Raw genomic sequence first — 16,692 nt, 5'->3', positions numbered from 1 at the left:
ACAGGACGTTTCTCTGTGGTTCAGAAAGCTAAAGAAGCAGGGCTGTCTCCTGAGCGGGCGCTTCCATGCAAAGCAGCCCGCTGCCTAGGACCAGAACAATCCATGGAGGGACAAGGTCAGAGGCAACCGAAACCACAAACCACTCAGGACTGGGAAAGGAAATGAGATCAGAACTCGAAAGTTTGGGGGTTTTCTGGGTAATGCTAATCAGAAACTGCCGTCAAAGCATATGACAATAGCATCTAAATCCTTTCCTTATTATATTTGTGTGTGTGTACATGTGTATATATGTGTGTAGATGTATATTTCTTGTATGTATGTGGGGGGCATCTATGCATATATGTGTCTTTGTGTGGATGTGTGCGTGTGTGCGTGCGTGCGTGTGTAGATTAGAGGGCAACTTACAGAAATTGGTTCTCTCCTTCCATCCCGTGGAGTTCTGGGAATGGAACTCAGGCTGTCAGGCGTGGAGGCAAGCCTTTACCTACTGAATGAACCATCTCACCAGCCCAAATGTCCAAATCTTAAGAGAGAAAAGATCTCCAAGGAAAGAAGAGATATATTACTTTTAAATAAGGTGAAACCAGATGTTATTCAGTTTTCCCACTGTATTAGTTAGTTTCCAGAGAAAAGGTGTAATGATATACTGATTTCCTACAATACAATAATATCACTGAGGTTTGTCTTGCAGCTGTCCCCAAAGGGAGACAGAGAGAAAAGTCACTTTCCGACTACCAGAAAATGAATACTTTACTGTCTCATTTTCCTCTTTTCATGAACCCCAAGAACCCTCTCAAACACCACCTCCAGCTGGGGACTCAGTGTTCAGTCTCATGGGCCTCGGCAGAGAATTCATATTCAAGCCACCATATATGTGTTCGTGTGTATGTGTGTGTGTGTGTGTGTGTGTGTGTGTGTGTACTTGTATGCCTGCTGTGTACTTGTAATACACACCCATACACACCAACCACCCTGCCTCAAGAGAACTTCCAGAAGACAAATCGAAATGGAGCTCACTTGTAGAATAAAATGGATTCTCTTAGAGTAGAGTGTCTCCACTTGTGTAGAGGTAGAGTTTATTATTTATTGTCATGTGTGTGTGTGTGAGTTGTGACGTGCGGGGAGGTCAGAAGACAACTTGCAGAGGTTGCTTCTCTCCTTCCATCACATGGGTCCCAGAGGTCAAACTCAGGTCCGCAGCCTTGGCAGCAAGCACCTCTATCTGATGAGCCATCACGCCGGCCCCTACAGTTAAATTCTATAACAGTTGGGTATTCTATCTACCCTGGCTGAATAAGTGGATCTAGATTGCTTTGTTTCTTAATTTTCTCTTACCCCTTCAAGATAAATTTTGAAATGAAGAATTTATATTTGAGTTTATTTTCTTTTTTTTTGTAAATCTTTTTTTTTTTTTGTTGGTTTTTTTTTTTTCAAGACAAGGTTTCTCAGTGTAGTCCTGGCTGTCCTGGAACTCACTCTGTAGCCCAGGCTGGCCTCAAACTCACAGAGATCTGCCTGTCTCTGCCTCCTGAGTGCTGGGGTTAAAGGTGTGCCACCGCCACTTGGCCATTTCCCTCTTTCCTTGTCTCCTTCCTTTCCTTTCCATTTTGTAATTTTTATTTATTTATTTATTCATATAATTTCTATATGTGTTAGTATTTGGCTTGCATATATGTCTGTGTGATGGAGTCAGATCCACTGGAACTTGAGTTACAGGCAGTTTGTGAGCGGCCATGTGGGTGCTGGGAATTGAACCCAGGTCCTTTGGAAGAACTCTTATCCACTGAGCCATCACTCCAGTCCCCATTTCCTTTCTTGTAATTTAACACTATCTTAGGGAAATTTGAAACGCACTAAAAACAATAGAACAATATAATGAATCCAAATGCATGAATTACTCAACTTAAATGAATGTCAACATTTTGCTATGTGTTTGGGATCTTTTTTCTAGTAACTTCCTTGTGTTTTAAAAGCAAATTCCAATACATTAGCCTAAAACTACTTCTGGCTCTCTGCTAACATATAAAGACTTCATTAAAACATAATAGACTTGATGTAACATGACATTTAACAAAATTTAATATTCATATTTTCACAAAAATATTTCTCAAAATGCTGTCACATTTTCTCAAAAGGCACATTGTTTTAACACTTGGTTTGTTCAAATAAGACTTCAAACAAGGCCTGCCTACACATCACACTTTCTTGATGTCTCTTAAGTATCTTTTAATCTCTTCCCCACATGATTATATATTGTTCATCTTTTTTGAAGATTTATTTTGTTGTTTTTAATCACATGTTTGTGTAGGGGTACATGCATGTGATTGCAGGTGCCTGTGGATGCCAGGAGAGGGCGTTTGGCCCCCTGGAGCTGGAGTTACAGGTGGTTGTGAGATACCAACATGCATGCTGGAAACCAGTCTTGGGTCCTCTGTATAACTACTGAGTCATCTCTCCAGCTCCACTTATCTTTCCTATGTTTAAAGAAGCAGTCATTTGTCTTACAAAGTTTTGCACAGTCTGGATATGGAAAAATCGATTCCCCTTGGCACTTTTAACTTGAGACTCTACTCTCTACTGAAGATGTAGAAGGGTTTTTGCTTGGTGCTTCTGTTTCTGCGTCTCCATCTTCCTTATATGCCAGAAGTCAATCATAAAAACGCTACCCCTGAGCCATGTCCCCAGTACTTAGATACAGAAAGTTGATTCTAGTCATTCTTTCCATCTCTCCCTCCCTCTTTTTTTCTCTACTTCCTTCCTTCACTTCCATTCTGCATCCCTGTCTCCTTTCCTCTCCCCCTTCTCACTTTGCTCTTGTCTTAGTCTCTGTTCTGTTGCTGTGAAGAGACATCATGACTACCACAACTCTTTAAAAGAAAGCATTTAGTTGGGGCTGGCTTACAGTTTCAGTGGTTTAGTCTACTGTCATCATGGCAGAGGCATGGAGGCACAGAGGCAGACGTGGTGCTGGAGAAGTAGCTGGGGGTTGTACAGGCTACAAGAAGAGAGACACTGGGTCTGGCTTGGGGTTTGAATCCTCAGAGCCCACCCTTAGTGACACACTTTCTCCAACAAGGCCACACCTACTCCAGTAAGGCCACACCTTCCTGATCCTTCTCAAGTAGTGCCACTCCTTGAGAAAACCAACTAAGCATTCAAATATATGAGCCTATGAGGGGGCGTTCTTATTCAGACCACCACAGCTCTTTACTCCATTCATCCTCCCTGCCTTCTCTCTCTTATTCTTCTCTCCCTCTCTCCTTCTTATGCCCCCTCTCTTGCTTTTTACCCTACCTCCTGCCTTCCTTTCTTACTCTTTCTTTTCTCTTCCCTTCTTCCCATTTCTCCCTTCATTTCCCCTCTTCCTTCCTCCCTCCTTTCTTCACTTCTTCTGTTCCTTCCTCCCTCTCTCCCCTTCTGTCTCTCCCTTGCCAGCGAGCCGTAGGTGGTGGTGTGTGTGCTCTTCCTGCCACACACGTTAGCAGAGCTAGCACAATGCCTGTTGTCCTGCTTTAGTGCTGTTAAGATTCAGTGCTGGACTCCGGTGTTGTCAGCTTGACTGATCCATTATAGAATCCCCCATCAACCTTTCATCTAATTAACGATGTCAGCAGCACCAGCATCTTCCCCTACATCCATTATTTCATTAGTGCCTGGGAAATGGTGATTTTCTTTTTTTAACAATCTGCATCCGTCCTCCATTTCGAAGCTGTAATTCTTCATCAGAAAGCTTTCCTCTTCAGCTGAAACTCACACTTCACGCCAGAAAAGCTTGGGAAATGCTCATTCCTTCTTTATACCTAAACATTTTTAGAGAAATGTTAGTGCCATGGCAACTTCTAAAATTGACCAAAGAGGTCATTTTATTTCCCTGGTAGTATGGTGTCAAATTTTTTTAAATATACTTTTTATGTGTCCAAATCCATTATAGTCATTTTCCCATCCTATATGTATTTTTATGGAGGCATTATTTAATATCATAAAACCATAGTGATTGTCATTCTTAAGTGGTGGGTTCCCACATTTGCATAAACCTTTACAATCATCTCCCAATGTGACATTGAACATAATCTGCCTGGGAAGAGCCTCTTTTGGCTCATCATTTCTTTCTGCTTCCCAAGACCCTTCCATCTAGCCTGCAATGTTCTGATACTCTGTGGGTGAAGAAGATGCCAGAACCCCATGAAAATGGCTTCAGAATGTTCTGACTGTATTGTGGCTAGCCACATTGAACTAAAGTCAAGTTTCTGAGATTCTTCCATGTTGTTGCTGTGTGAACCAACAGCTCTATTTTTTTTTAAGACAGGCTTTCACTTTGGAGACCAGGCTAGCTTCGAATGCACAGAAATCCACCTCTCTCTGCTTCCTGAGTGCTAGGATTAAAGGGGTGTGCCACCATACCCAACTTCATTCTGTTTTGCTGTGGTTTTATTTATTAGTATCGTGTTTGTGTGTGTGTATGTGTGTGTGTGTGTGTGTGTGTGTGTGTGTGTGTGTGTGTGAGAAGTGGGTGTATGTGTACAAGTTTGGGGGGTCAGTTCTCTCTTCTCACATTTGTGTGGGTTTGAAGGATAGAACTCAGATCGCCAGACTTGCTTGACAGTCACCCTTACCCACTGAGCCATCCCCACAGGCCCTAGGTGCCTCATTCTTCCCATTGCTGAGAAGGAAGAATTCATTGTGAGAATACAAGGTGGCCATGTGTTTGCATTTCCCTGCTGAATAATGGTTGGGTCATTTCCAGTTGGAATTATTATTAGGATTCCCCTCAAAACCTTTTTTTGGGATGCATGTTTTGATTTTGCTCGAATAAATGCCTAGAGATTGAATAACCTAGGCATTAAGGTATTAATACCCTAGGTATTAAGAAGATGCCTGTTTAGCATTGTGAGAAACCATCAATCCCGTCTTCTAAGTTTGCAATTTTTAAGACAAGCATGGTGATACACGCCTGTAATCCCACCACTCAGGAGTCAGGGGCGAGAAGACCAATGGGGCATACCTGCTACCCGGCCTAGCCCTAGTGGGTGGCCTCCGGGCCAGTGAGACACTCCGTCTCACATAGAACAAGGTGGATGGTGCCTGAGGAATGCCACCTGATGTTGACTTCTCTGGCCTCCACATGTAGGGGCACACACACACACACACACACACACACGAATGCTCGCATGCATGAATGCAAACATGCAAAAGTCCCCTTGATCGGCACTAACCTGTGGCACTTTCCAGACAGTGCAGGCTCTGGTGCTTCTGAGATACCCATGACTTTGGTCACTGTTGATCTCATTTTACAGATGGCAACAGTGAGACAGACAGACATCGAGTGATTGTCCAAGAAGCCTCAGAGCTCCATAATGCTTCCCACCAACTGCTTGACCTACTACTCATCTTTCCACTCTTGGGGCAACTATGGCAACACTGCTGATAGACGGTGATGTCATCATCTAGTACGGCGGTTCTCAACCTGTCAGTCATGACCCCTTTCATGGGGTCACATATGAGATACCCTGCATAGCCGATATTTACATTATGATTCATAACAGTAGCAAAATTGCAGTTATAAAGTAGCAACAAAATAATTTTATGGTTGCAGGGGGTTCACCACAATACATATTAAAGGGTCAACGCATTAGGAAGGTAGAAAACCATTGATCTAGTAGATACTCAGGGTTGGATAAAAAGCTTATCTCCTAAAAACAATCCCATTTGTAATAGAAAGGGTGTTGGCAATCTGCCATATCCGACAGTTTCAGAGACCTGGACCTGACTAGGATCTGACTAGGGTGGTGAGGAAGTGAAGAAATGACTGACAGACAGACAGAAACGCTGGGGTCTGGTAGACTGGGCTCTCTGCTGAAGAAAAACTACAGCACCCGGGAAACTCCACCTGTTTATTGTATAGAGTTGAACAGGGAGGCAGGTTATTGCATACAGGTACACAGGGAGGTAGAGCTGATGCTGTACAGCAGAACAAGGAGGCAGGTCTAGCTAGCCTCAGTGGGAGCAGTCTCTCTAGGGAGCAGTCTTCAGGCTGTGAATAACTGAGAAGAGAAAGCTAAGTGAGCATTTTCTGCACATGCTACCAGCATCCACACACTGACCAGAACAGCCTCACCCTTGGGGAAAAGGCTTTACCATTCCTCCATGGGTTTGAGGCGTTGGGGTCCTTGACAGGGTTGATCCCAGGTCAACAACACACATTCACTTAGGATTTTACTCACTCAAGGGTTCCTCCCATCCCTACAGCAATCTTTATGTACATTGGAAGGCATGTACCATGCCCCTCCCCAACACACACACAGTTCATGTCACACACTCTCTTGTATATGAGAACTGTAGTTATGTAATAAACAAAAATGTGTTTGAGATGGCATGAAATTGGATTTCCTCATCCATAAATTGTGTGATGTTTATGTCTAAGCTATAGTTCAAGAAACAGAACTGCTCTGTTGATATTTTTATAAATGGCGTCTAATGTATTTCTATTAAGAGGAGATACATTTGCACTGCCAGAATGTGTTATCATAATAGCCACACCATTTACTCTACCGCTGGAAAATTATGTGGGTTATTCTGTTTGGAATTTCACTCGCCCACTCCCTGGCCTGCCAGATTCGATCATAAATGATCGCGGACGTCTGTGAGTTATTTTATAAGAAGCATCCATCTATTTTTACAACTCCAGAAACTCTGTCACTCTTATTCATCTCCCTGGGAATAAAGCAATAATTTGATTCCCTGTAAACGTGAACTTGAATTTATACCATTCTCTCCACTCAAGACTTCAATGACGGAGTGAAGATTTATACCTGTGTTTCTGGGCCAGGAGACTAGAAGGTGGAATCCTGATGTGTTCTTACCATTTTTCACTATTTTCCTAGAGAAATTGGAAATTCTACTCAGAGTGTTTCTGTTCTGTGTTGGATAAAACTGTTTTATTTTCTGTTAGTGTAAGCATGTCAAATACCACACCACAAGGAGAAACGAATGTTCTGAGCTCTTCCCTGCAGCCCTCAATCTGATGGAGAGTATACCCCTTCAAAAATGCTCTGGGTGGTGTGGTGGGCTCACACCTCGAGGGACTTCTAATCCAAATGTTTAAAATTCCAGAGCTTCCTCCGCAAAACAGGTGAATGCCCAAGCGTCCACTTGGGTATTTGATACCTCTCAGGAAAGCCAACCAGATCCATCTCTGGTGTTCCATCCTTTGGCCCATGGAGAAGTGCTTCTATGAGAAATACATTCCCTCCTTTCTTTTCTTCTTGAGACACTAAGAGGGTCGATGTGTATCATGTTGTGAATGTGAAATGTCTTTGAACACATTCTCATGTCTCTGAACACTTGGTCACCAGCTGGTGGCGCTATCTGGAAGGTTGTGGGACCTTTAGGACAAGGAGCCTAGGTGACTGGGGGTGAGCCTTGGATGTGATGGGCCTTCCTGGACACCATCTAAGGTTTCTTCCTAGTCCTCTAAAATATGAGCAGGACCCCCGCCCCTGCCACCATGGTGGACTGATGTGGGAGCCATGAGCCTTTCCTCCTTTATGGTGCCTGTCAGGTATTGTCACGGTGACAAGAGAAGCTATACATATAGTTCCCATGTCAGTTGCCAAAGGTCCTTAGGGAGACCAAGGCTATTTGTGCTTAGAATGGAGGCTTCACCTGGTATTATATTCGACGGTTAAGTTCCTAGCACTCTTTTTACTTTTTAAATTGTGAGACAGCATCTCAGTAGGTAGCCCAGGTTGGCCTTGAACTTCCTGTGTAGCCCAGGCAGGCTTTGAACTGACCATGTAGCTCAGACTGGCCTTGAACTCACCATGTAGCCCAGGATGCTCTTTGTCTCTTTAGTGGCTAGAGTGGCAGGCATGCCACTAGACCTGGCTGGTTGCCTTTCTTGAATCCAGGCCTCTCCCCTTTAAATTGTGATCATGGTGACATCACATGGGTCCATGGTCTAATAAAAGTGACATGAGAGCAATTACAATGGAGAGTGATATACTTCCTCTGTGAGCCACAATGAGACTCTGTCCCATCTTCTTCCTGGCTCCAGCTGGTGACCACCAAATTCTTTGTATCCCTGTCTTGCATCAGTATCCCTCCCTTGTCTGCTCCTACAGTCACATGTCACTCCCCATATCCTTGTGTCTCCTCTTCTGTGGTTGTTTAAATGAGAAATGTCCCCCATAGGCTCATGTGTTTAAACACTTGTTCCCCAGCAGGTGGCGCTGTTTGGGGAGGTTATAGAGCCTTGAGGAGGTGCAACTTTGCTGGAATACGTACCTCACTAGGAATGTGCTTTGAGACGTATATATAGTCTTACTCCACTTCCTGTTCTGTCCCTCTCCTTCCTGTGTGTGGATGAAAATGTGATCAGCCAGCTTCCTGTTGGCTGTCCCGCCATGCCTTCTCCACCACGATGGACTCTATCCCTATGAAACAAATAGCTAAAATAAACCCTTTTCTTTTTTAAGTTGCTTTTGGTTATGGCATTTCCTCATAGTAACAGGAAAGAGAACAAATCTTCTCATCAGGATGCCAGTCTCACTGGATGAGACCAGCCTAAAAGATCTCCTGTTAACTTGATTACAGCTGCAAAGACTAGCTCTAAATAAAGTTGCACACATAGCCCTCCTCGGAGGTAGGATGTCATCCTATCCTCTGGACATCACAGCGCAACCCCTATGTACGATTTCCTGTCTGAACTGATGCTCAGGGGAGAAGATAATTGCCAGTGTGGGTGGAGAGTGGTACAGCTGCCACTGGAGCATTGAATGAGTGGACGCTCATCTTGTCTGTACCCTGCCTGGTGCCCAACACCAGGAGTGGGTGCCTCCCCCACTCCAGCCTGGGTGCAGACCTCTCTCTGTCCCCTGAGCTCTTCTGGTCTTAAAATAGCCTGCCAGCTTGAGAACATCCTGCATCCTGCATCCTGCCCTGCCCTGCCCTGCCCTGAGGAAGTTTCATTCCTTACTCTGAGGACAGATGTGGCTTCCTTATTCATAAGATGCTTACACACTGGAAGAAACGCCTCTGTGACTGTGCTGTCTCTTTCCTCAGCGGCAAGAAAGTATGTCATTAACATACCAGACTTAGCTCTGTCAACTTGGCAGCCTAGAGTCATCTGAGAGGGGAGTCTCCGTTGAGGGTATCAGGTGAGGTTGGTCTGTTGCCATGTCTGTGACAGATTGTCTTGAGTATAAATTGATGTAGGAGGGCCCAGTCCATTGTGGGAGATGCCACACCTATGCAGGTGGTCCTGGGCTATATAAGAAAGCTAGCTACTTGTTATTCTGAGACCTGAATTAGTCAGAGGTACCTGATGTCATAATGATGACAGTCTGGCTGGAGGCTAGATATCAAGTAATTAAATACACAGATAGTAACAAATGGGGAGGGGATTATCCAAAAGAAGGTTACTGAGTGTTGTGGGAAAGAGCATGGGTTTGAGGAAGGGGGTTGGAAGCTGGAGAGATGGCCCAGCAGTTAAGAGTGTACACTGCTTCAGTTCCCAACACCCACTTTGGGACTAGACAACCTCCTGTGACTTCAGATTCAGGGATCCAGCGCCCTCTTGTGGCCACTGTGGTCATAGAGCTGGTGCACATACAAACACACCGAGTCACACACGCGTGCGTACACACACACACACACACACACACACACACACACACACACACACAAATAATAAACTCAATCTTAAAAGAATGAAATGGTAAGAATGGGTGTTTGGGTAGAGGCTGGGGCATTGGTGGTCAGGAAGGACCCTACTAAGGGGTGATATTGAAGAACAAATTGAGAGAGAGAAGAAGCTATCTGGGGTTGGGCTGATTGCAGCCCCTGCACGTCTCTCTTTCTTGGAGTACCTGCAGAGCGAGGCGGGAACAGGCTTGGCTGAGCAGCCTCAAATAGACTTTCCAGCCAACCCACGCCAGGCTGGTTCAGCCAGATCCCTTCACACTTGGTTAGCAAATCCATATGCTCTTGACTTCCCCTGGGGCCAGTCTCCAGAGCTCTTTCTTGTCCTAAACTGGTGATCTTTTCAGGAAGGAATTTTACGACCATCCCTTTAAGAACATAGACTATTTCCACACCCAAACTATATCTACAAAAAGCAATGACGCTATTTCATTTTATACTTGTAAAAAATACTGCCGTCTTTTCAGACTCCAAATTTTTAGCTATTTTTACCTCGGCATGGCTGCAGAAAGAGTTTGGTTTCGGGCCTGAAGTGCCTGTTGCTAGACTAGTGGAGCCCAGGCCCTACCCAGCATGCACTTCAAAACAACTTGACCCTGCTTTGCTGGCCAGTAGTAACCTGGGAAGGCTCTAAAAGTTGTGTCTTTGATGTTTTCTCTTTGAAAAAACTTTCTGTGATGTGTGGCTATTGGAGCATTTCAAATTAGGAATGGTATTGTTAGAAGCGTGTGTGTGTGTGTGTGTGTGTGTGTGTGTGTGTGTGTGTGTGTGTGTATGTGTGTGTAAGTGCAGGCATGTGTATGTGGAGGTCAAAGACAACTTCTGGTCTCTGTCTTCACCTTCCACGGGATTTCTTATTCAGTCATGAGCACACCAAGATACCCAGCTTCCAGAGATCTACCTATCTACCTCCCCTCTCGTTGGGGAGTAATAGCGCTGCTTTTATAGACATGCACTACAGTGTCTGACTTCACATGGGTCCTAGGAATTTGAATGTGGGTCCTCATGCTTGTGTGGCAAGTGCTTTACCCATGGAGCCGTCTCCCCAGCCCCAAGAATGGGTTTATGATCATGGAATCTACAATGTTGATGTCTCTCAGGTGTTTCTTGCATGTCCCGCACTCTCTCATTTCTCCTCTCTCCCCTGAATCCATATTGCAGGGGAGATCATAATCCAATGAGACCATTTGGCGGTCCATGGTTAAAATGGTAAGTTCTGTTGGAGGACACCAGGTTCCTGTCTTATACACAGTGAGATACCCGTGGCCCTTGTCAGCTAGCCAGAGCTCGACCCTCAACAGTAACAAGGCGTTTGCCAGTTTCTCTTCCATCAGTGGACAGCCCATGTTATAGGATCTGAGTCCAGAGAACATTGCTGAAATATACAGGCTTTTGTGTTCCACATGAAAGAAATGAGCCAGAGAAACATGGATAATAAAATAGAGACAGCAAGACATGAAAGAATAGGAGTGGGCTGAAGAGCTGGGGAAAGGGATAGTGGAGGGGATGGAGCCCCAGACAATCGTAACCCTTTATTGGTTGTTTACATACCATCCACCTTTTCCAGTGTCTAGTAGTCACTGGCTAATTTCTGCACATGTTCTGAATTTGGGATCCATATGCTTTATACCGGATCTGACCCAATCTTCAGTGCTAATGTTAAATCTTGAAACGTTGGCTTGATGACAGCATTGTTTATCCTTGTCTTGATCTTTAGTCAATATATTTGACTCTTAGCCACACCAGGGGATTGGTTCTAAGATATTTCACCCCTTGGGTTTTATCTTTCTATACACGGTGTAAGAGCTGGGGATAGTGGTGGTGATATTCGTTTTAAAAGCCAAGTTGTCACACCCAAGAATCACTTGGGAAGATCATGCCAATTGAGAAATTGTCCAGATCAGCCTGGCCTATGGGCATTTGTATAAGAGACCATCTATTGTTAATTAATGTCTAGCCCACCAAGAGTGGTGCTATTCCCTAGGAAGTTGTTCCTGACCATGTAAGAGAGAAAGCTAGCTAAGATTAAGCAAGTAAGAATTCATGTATTCATTTTCTCTCTGCTCTTGGTTGTGGGAATGATGTGACTGGTTGCTTGAGTCCCTGCCTTGACTTCCCTGCATTGATGGACTGTAACTTGGAAGTGTGAGACAGATAGGCCTTCATCTCCCTTGAGTTGCATTAGTAAAGGGTCTTTTATCACTTCAGCAAAAACGGAACTGGAGTGGGTAGTGATGTAGGAGGATTCCTGGGAGTTCAAGCCTAGCTAGTCTTGGCTACAGAGTGAGAATTGGTTTCAAAAGAAGGAAAGATTTTCTTTGCATGCATTTGTGTGTAACTTTTTAGCAGTCCTCCCTACATGCTTAAATCATCTCTAGATTTTAAAATCACATGTAATAGAATCTAAGTATTATGTAAATAGTTATTATACTATACTGTTTAAGGAAAAAGGACCTACTTTTTTTTTTTAATTACTTCAGTTCAAGCTGGGTAGGCTCCATGGTTACAGAACCATGGGGGCTAATTATGTTTACAAAGTAAGAGAGCACCTACGAGGTTGAAAACAGAGTGCTGGGTTCTCGAGAAATGTGATGGACAGTATTTTATACTACGATATTAGCACTAGACTTTGGGGGACAAGCACATGGAAACTTATGGCTTAAAGTGACATATTTGTATGTCAGGTTGACAAGGAATGTATTCTGCTGGTTAGTTTTAACTGGCAACTTGATACACACAGTAGACTCGCCCAGGCAAGAGTCTTAATGAGGAATTTTCTAGATTAGGTTGGCTTGTGGACATGCCTGTGGAGGATTTGTCTTCGTTTTTAATTGGTGAAGGAAGGCCCAGCCCATTGTAGGAGGCATCGTTCTCTAGGCAAAGGGTCCTGAAACCTAGATAGCTGAGAGCAAGAAAGCAAGGAGAGATGTATTTATTCTCTTTGCTCTTGACTGTAGATATGATGTGACTGAGTCTGTGCCTTGACTCCCCTTCAGGGATGGACTGTAACCCCAATTTATAGGCCAAATAAACCCTTCCTACCCTGACGTGCTATTTATCAGGGTATTTTATTACAGGAACAGAAATGAAACTAGATCAGGATGTAAGGGTGAGGAGGTCCAGCCAGATAGTGTCATACAGGCTTGCAACGACAGCGACCCGTGAAGCGGAGGCAGAGGCATGAGAAATTCTGGGATTAGTGTCTAGGAGACTTAGTGAGGTGCTGTCTCAAAAGAAAAGGTACAAACGGGACAGGGATGTAGCTCAGTGCTTCCTACACACACACACACACACACACACACACACACACACACACACACAGAGAGAGAGAGAGAGAGAGAGAGAGAGAGAGAGAGAGAGAGAGAGAGAGAGAGAGAGAGAGAACAAAAACCCTCAAAGATAAAGAAATCACAAATGCTATTGTCAAGGAAGAGAAAGAAGAAATTGTTTATAAGGAGGCATAAAGAGACACTAATCCGGAAGCACGTGCAATGGTCTGTTATTTCAGAAGAGGGTAGCAGAGTGTGTGGGATCCAGACTATGTCCCAACTATGCCTTAAAAGACCAACAGGAGGAACAGACATTCTGTGGGAAGGAAGATTCATTAAAACCAAGCTCAAGCACAGAGAGTTAACATAAATCCACAGTGGAACAGGCTCAGAGTTTATGGTCTGCAATTCATTCATTACGCTATTGCCGACATTCCCCTCCCTATCCTGGGTCTGTCCTGTGTGGGACCAGTGTGCTCAGATGGTCGGCTCCCAGCAGACAAAGGTCCAGGCAGCTCTCAGCTGCGATATATTTTAGTGAAATTGTCCCATCTTTCTCATCTTCCACCATCAGCATGTCTGGTTTTATTGACCTTTTGTGGCATCTAAGCTTATCGCTGGGACTAAGTGCTCGCTCCTGTCTCCAGGAGTGCTGTTCATATCCATGTCTTTCTGCAGTCTTCCATCCTAGTCAGCCTGACACCCTCTTGCCCTCTGCCTTCCGTGCTGAGACTACTTCTTGGTAGGTCCTTGGGTTTATGGGGTTGATGCTATTATCTGCTGCCTCATCCTCCTTAACCCTTCTTCATCCATGTGCACACACACACACACACACACACACACACACACACTCACACACACACACAGTACATACATGGGGGGGGTATATACTATTTTGATTCATCTTGCTCCCAGTTTGGATTACATAAAAGGACAAAATTATATACCACATTTAAAGACTCAGGTGGCTGTGATGGTTAATGCTGTCTACTTGACAGGATGGAGGCTCACCCAAGGGACAAGCCTCTGGGCATGGCTGTGCTTAGGCTAACTTAGGTAAGAAGCCCTCCGCTGTGGGTGGCACCTACCCAGTGGACTGAGGTGCTGGACTCAATAAGAAGGAGAAAGTGAGCTGAGTACCAGCATTCATCTGCATCTGCTCGCTGGCTTCGGATGCACCGGGACCAGCTGCCTCAAGCTTCTGCCAACCACGCCTTCCCACCAGGACAGCCTGTTTCCTCGAACTGTGACCCCCAATAAACCCTTCCTCCCTGAAGCTGCTCTGTAAGGTATAGATGGAATTGAAGAAATGATCTCACCTCATTCTGAAAGGAAAAAAAGTGCTTTCATGGGCAGAGTGGAGGAGAATGGCCTTATAGGCAGAAAGGGACTGAGTAAAACACCAAGAATCACCAACAGCTTGGTTGTTCCAAAGTTACTGCCCTCTTCAAAGTTAAAAGAAGACCTGGAGAGGTGGCTCAGCAGATACAAGCCCTTCCTGCTCTTGCAGAGGACCCGAGTTCAGTTCCCAGGACCCACATCAGGCAGCTCTCAATCTTCTGTGTCTTAGTGGGGGGTTTTATTGCTAGGAAGAGACACCATGACAACAGCAACTCTTATAAAGAAAACATTTCATTGGGGTGGCTCGCTTACAGTGTCAGAGGTTCAGTCCATTATTGTTATGGTGGGGAGCATGGAGGCATGCAGGCAGATGTGGCACTGGGAGAATAGCTGAGAGCCCTACATCTTGCAGGCAACAGGAAGTAACCTGAAAGGCACGCTGGAGGAAGCTTGAACAAAAGAGACCTCAAAGCCCCGCCCCCCACAGTGACACTTCTTCCAACAAGGCCACGCCTCCTAATAGTGCCACTCCCTTTGGGGGACATTTTATTTCAAACCACCACAATCTCCAGCTCCAGGAGGATCTCACACCCTCTTTTGGCCTCTGTTGGCACCATACTCAGGTACAGATACCCACACAGAGACACAAAAGCAAAGTTAAAGGTAACAACAGTAGAAACAGTCTTCTTGCCGTGTTGGCTGACACTGGCCTCTTTAGGATTTGTCTGTTTTCACTCTCTGATTTCCCACAAGGTCAAACACGCAATTTAATTTTCAGTTGGTGGTGTGGAATTTCACCATGAATGACTCTGGGTCCATTTGAACTAATGCAGGGACTCAGTCCAAACCAGTCTCCTTCCGTTAGTTTTATTTAAGGAATCACCGAGTCTTTCATCAAGGTGAAAAGGATGGATACATCCAGGATCCATGTCCAGCAGAAATGGAGCAGATGGTTGGTCTGAAACCAGCTACTCAGCTACTTCCTGATGTCCAAGATGGAGCCATGGTAAAAAGTTTATTAAAACCTCTTTGCTTGCCCTTAGAAGCTAAGCGTCCCATTGTGGACTCATTGAACTCACAAAAGTATGTGGACAAATGGAATATCTGAAGCCCCAGAAAACATTTACTAATATAAAATGTACAATCATGAGAGCTTGAAGGTACAACTAACTTATTTCTAACACAGGACACAGATGAGAAACGATGTTTATAGATTCCCGGGTCAGACGGGAGAATGTGGTATCTATTCAGAAGAAACAGGATGGCCCTCACCAAGAAGCAGAAACAGCTCAGAAGAAATTGGTTCTATTTCTTTGAGTTGCACTAAAGAGTAAACCACTACTGCAAAAGAGCCAGGCGTGGTGGCTGGGGCGGCTGAGGCAGGGGACTGGCCAAGTTTGAGTCTACTTTCGGGCTGATCACTTGTTGTTGGTTGTTTTGGTCCAGCCATGCCGTCATTTGAATTTTGTGATGGTTAATCATGATTGTCAGCTGAGAGAGATGGAGAGGCATCTGGGAGATCAGTGCACACACCTCTGGGTTTATCTGGGAGGGCTTTCCAAGAGACAGTTAGATGAGCGCTCTGAACTAATCAGTGATTTAATACATTGATGGGTTCAAAATATAAATATATGATTAGAAGGGGTGGAACGTCGTGCCGTGTGTTGTTTGGATCAGAGAATGATTGATGGTGGCTGTGCTTTTAGCTTTGAATGAGTGAGTTTGATGAATGCATAGTAAGCCGAAATAAAAGAATATATATACATATATGTATATACATATGCACACATATCTATATATACACATACATACATATATACATATATGGAGAGAGAGAGAAAATGACAGAGAAAGACAGAGGACAAAACATTATTAAGTTGGGCATTTATAGCATCTTAGAAAAACCAATTTGGGAAGCCCCATTGAGACAGTCAGCTGAAGTTCCCGAGAGAGAGAGAGAGAGAGAGAGAGAGAGAGAGAGAGAGAGAGAGAGAGAGAGAGAGAGAGAGAGAGAGTGAGTGAGTCAAGGGCAGAGCACTGTACCCTTGAGTGAGGCTTCCAAGTCAAGAACAAATGGCAGGAGGTAGAGGTAACATCATCAAATCAGGTGCACACAGCTTTCAACAGAAACCGACTGTGGGCGCTGAGGCAGTCAGCTGGATTCCAGACTGAGCTCGCTCTCCATGGCCGTTTCCTGTGGCTGAGCATCCAGTTTCTCTCGCCTGCTGCAGGCACTTTTAGATCCTGGGACGAACGTGAGTGACCTCTGTTGGAAACGGTTCTCCTTCTAGCTCTTCTCAAGGACACGATGTTTTCACTCTTGGGCTGTTTGTTTCTCTTCCCTTCCTGTCATTAAGTCAAGGAGGCCAGCGCTTCCTCAGAC

The 16,692-nt window shown here is 44.7% G+C and overlaps 1 protein-coding gene and 1 long non-coding RNA gene across 5 annotated transcripts in view; one reads left to right on the top strand and one right to left on the bottom strand.

The window, feature by feature from the left end:
* Galnt17 (polypeptide N-acetylgalactosaminyltransferase 17) overlaps positions 1-16,692 on the top strand; it is a 447,914-nt gene that overhangs the window by 363,577 nt on the left and 67,645 nt on the right. The gene's annotated exons all lie outside the window — the stretch shown is intronic.
* LOC143270475 (uncharacterized) lies at positions 2,247-14,730 on the bottom strand. 2 transcript variants are annotated; one of them, XR_013047654.1, is made up of 4 exons: positions 14,622-14,730; positions 14,057-14,293; positions 8,284-8,432; positions 2,247-3,800 (listed from the first exon to the last, which is right to left on the bottom strand). It is a non-coding gene; the product is annotated as an uncharacterized LOC143270475 (long non-coding RNA). The 2 variants fall into 2 exon arrangements; XR_013047653.1 differs by lacking the exon at positions 2,247-3,800 and adding an exon at positions 5,878-6,041.

The sequence above is a fragment of the Peromyscus maniculatus genome, chromosome 23 (assembly GCF_049852395.1).
Source record: "Peromyscus maniculatus bairdii isolate BWxNUB_F1_BW_parent chromosome 23, HU_Pman_BW_mat_3.1, whole genome shotgun sequence".
NCBI lineage: Eukaryota > Metazoa > Chordata > Mammalia > Rodentia > Cricetidae > Peromyscus > Peromyscus maniculatus.
The sequence above is the reverse complement of the archived record's forward strand: the minus strand, read 5'-3'. Positions and strand labels throughout refer to the sequence as shown.